Below are 3,897 nucleotides of genomic sequence, written 5' to 3'. Positions count from 1 at the left end.
GGGCAACACCATAATGCGGTTGGCATTTGATGGTGAGGTATTCCAGATTGGGAGAACAAAATTGCTTGAGTTCCTGTATGTTACCACAATCACACCATGAGTAGTTAATCATGAAATGTACACCTCCATCTTTCTTTTTCCCTGAGAGTTCTTTCTTCCTGTTCGCGAAATGGACAGAGAACCCCACTGGCTGAATGGATGGGGACAGTATATCTGTAGAAAGCCATGATTCTGTGAAACAAATATGTTTACAGTCCCTGGTGTCTCTCTGGAAGAAGATCCTTCGCCTGAGCTTGTTAACATAATTGTCCAGGGACTGAATATTAGCGAGTAATATACTCGGAAGCGGTGGATGATATGCATGCCTCCTGAGTCTGATTAAAAGCCCACATCTTGGAGCAGCCCCTGGCATTAATGTAATTCCCTCAGAAAGTTCAAACAAAGGATCCAATTCAGAGAAGTAGAATTTCTGCTCAAAATGCTGGTGAAGGACCGCCGATCTAATATCCAAAAGTTACGTGCTCAAAGCATTACTGACTCAGATGAACAAAATTTGTCAAAAAGATCAAGAGTCATTAAAAGGAGCCTAACTTCCCATCAGTAATTTTATCACCCACAGCCTGCACTCAGAATGACTGCTATGGTGAAGTAAATACTTCCTAAAGCATCTAAACTGGAATAACCATTTCAGTAACAGGTGCAATAAATCCAACCCCCTACAGATTGGATTAGTTTAAAAACATTTAAGTTATTACGTTTGTATAGTATAAGATCAATTAGTACATCAATGTGCATGAAGAAACATAGATACTAAAACAAACTACTCTAAAAATCTACTTGCAATAAAGCATGCTTGGAAATATAATAATGAGGCCCCTCCCACGTCCTTTTTCACTCTGAGAAAGTCTGTGTTTGAGAGTATCAAAACCGTGCTGTATCATGTGTAAATTGTGACTGACTGATCTACAAATAATACTGAGTAGTTATTTAGGACACAAGGTGATTTGTAGATCAGTCAGTCTTGACTCGCCTTTAAAGTCAGTTACTCAACACAGTCAAGTAACAACACCACGCGATTGGAAAAGTATTTATTGAATCGAATGTTGTGTTCAGTTGTTCTGAAATATTGGTAAGGTGACAGACATTCGTAACACTGATCTGAATAAAAGGCATAGAAAGTCACATACATTTATAATGACTAAATGCACTCTAAACAGGACGATGGGAAAGTAAACACTAGTGTTTAAAATCTGATCACTTAGGAGATATGTCTTCTCCTGGTTGGAAACTGCTGACTATCATGTTCAATCTTTCATTCTAAACACCTGTTTAAAATGAGATTTCTTATTGGCAAATCTTAGTGCCCAATGTCTACGTTTTAAACACTGACGTTTAGGTTATAAATGTGTCACCGTTTCATGGTTTTATAGTGTGTAGATGAAAAGTGGGGTGGATTTTGATCCCCAGAAAGGTGAAATTGATGTTATATCCTGAAAAGAAACCAAACATTTCAAATAATTAATGAACATGATGTATAGAGAAAATGTGAACATCCTCTGCATACAAGGAAATATGATGGACAGTAACTTTTAATATTAATAGGACAAAAGCTGTCAAACTTGATATTCCAAAGCTACCTTTAATTTTCCTGTATGGGAAACTCCTTCAATAGCTGGTTAGTAAGTTCATACCTTACTGATGTATCAAACCGTTACTTAGAGGTTAAGTACATTGAGAACTGTGGCACTGTATTGATCTGCATTACATGTCAATAAACCATTTCTATAGACACATGTTCAGACATACTCTCAGTATGGTTAGATTGATCACCAAACTATCTTTTTGGGCTTTGGAAAACCATTAGTGGTCAATAAAGTGATACAAATCACCAAAATAATGTTAATGTATACTGATAGGCCCAACATAGCTCCAACTGCTAGTGTCAGGTGGGAGTTGTGCAGTTCTGCGAATATTCCATAGGTTCAATTTCAACAGGCAAGCTCAATCAAGTCCAACTAACGTATATGAGGGTCTGACTAGGAAAATACACTATACATACAAAAGTATGTGGACACACCTTCAAATTAGTGGATTCGGCTATTTCAGCCACAACCGTTGCTGACAAGGGTATAAAATCAAGCACACCGCATGCAACCTCCATAGACAAACATTGGAGGTAGAAGGGCCTTACTGAAGAGTTCAGTGGCTTTCAACTTTCAATCATAGGATGCCACCTTTCCAACAAGTCAGTTTGTAAAATGTATACCCTGCTCGAGCTGCCCCGATCAACTGCAAGTGCTGTTATTTGAAGTAGAAACGTCTACCAGCAGTAACGCCTCAGCCGCGAAGTGGTAGGCCACACAAGCTCACAGAACGGGATCAAGTGCTGAAGCGCGTAACACGTAAAAATCATCTTTCCTTGGTTGCAACACTCCCTACCAAGTTCCAAACTGCCTCTGGAAGCAACGTCAGCGCATAAATTGTTCATCAGGAAATGGGTTTCCATGGCCGAGCCATTGTACTATGGAGCAGTGGAAACGTGTTCTCTTGAGTGATGAATCACGCTTCATCATCTGGCAGTCCGACGGACAGATTCAAAGAGAACGCTACCTGCCAACTGTGAAGTTTGGTGGAGGAGGAATAATGGTCTGGGGCTGTTTTTCATGGTTTGGGTTAGGCCCGTTAATTCCAGTGAGGGGAAATCTTAACGCTACAGCATACAATGACATTCTAGACGATTCTGTGCGTCCAACTTTGTGGCAACAGTTTGGGTAAGGCCCTTTCCGGTTTCAGCATGACAATGCCCCCGTGCACAAAGTGAGGTCCATACAGAAATGTTTTGTCGAGATCGGTGTGGAAGAACTTGAGTGGCCTGCACAGAGCCCTGACATCAACCCCATAGAACACCTTTGGGGTAAATTGGAACGTCGACTGCGAGCCAGGCCTAATCGCCCAACATCATTGCCGGACCTCACTTGTGGCTGAATGGGAGCAAGTCCCCGCTGCAATGTTCTAACATGTAGTGCGAAGCCTTCTCAGAATATGGGAGGTTGTTATAGCAGCAAAGGGGGGACCAACTCCATATTAATGCCCATGATTTTGGAATGAGATGTTCAACTAGCAGGTGTCCACATACATTTGGTCATGTATTGTAATTATTCAGATTATCCAAAAGAGCTGTAACTCCCATAATAGATCAGTCTGTTCCATAAACTTAATCTGAAATGGTAAACCTCCAAATACTTAAAATTGTAGCTCTGAGATAAAGTGCAGTTATCTAGATGTGGAGATTGATTTAACCTCTCCAGCGTCTCATCCCGTCAGCGGGATCAAAATCCAGCGAAAATCATATCGCCAATTAGCATAAAAAAAATCATAATTTAAAAATAATAATAATATATATATATTTTTTTTACTTCTCTCTCATAGCCGCTGCAGTTATTTGCCACGTGGACAGTCAGACTTTAGCAGCTGGTTTTGAATGTCGTCCCAGTCCAAGCTGGGGAAGATGGGAAGGCGGAAATGGTTAATCTAATGATTTGCTTTTCCTGTAAAACCTTTTTGAAATCGGACGACGTGGGTCGATTCAGGAGAGGTGTATCCATAAAAAAAATCATAATTTAAAAATAATAATAATATATATATATTTTTTTTATAGATACACCTCTCCTGAATCGACCCACGTCGTCCGATTTCAAAAAGGTTTTACAGGAAAAGCAAATCATTAGATTATGTTAGATGAGTCCATCGTAAAAAGCAGCTTCATAGCCATTTTCCGACCAACCACTTGCATCACATATAATCAAAAAACAGCTAAATGCAGCACTAACCTTTTACAAACTTCATCAGATGGCACCCCTAGGACATCATGTTATACAATGCATGCATTCTTTTGTT

The sequence above is a fragment of the Salmo salar genome, chromosome 19, assembly GCF_965601325.2.
Source record: "Salmo salar chromosome 19, fSalSal1, whole genome shotgun sequence".
Taxonomy (NCBI): domain Eukaryota; kingdom Metazoa; phylum Chordata; class Actinopteri; order Salmoniformes; family Salmonidae; genus Salmo; species Salmo salar.
This window is presented reverse-complemented; position numbering follows the sequence as displayed.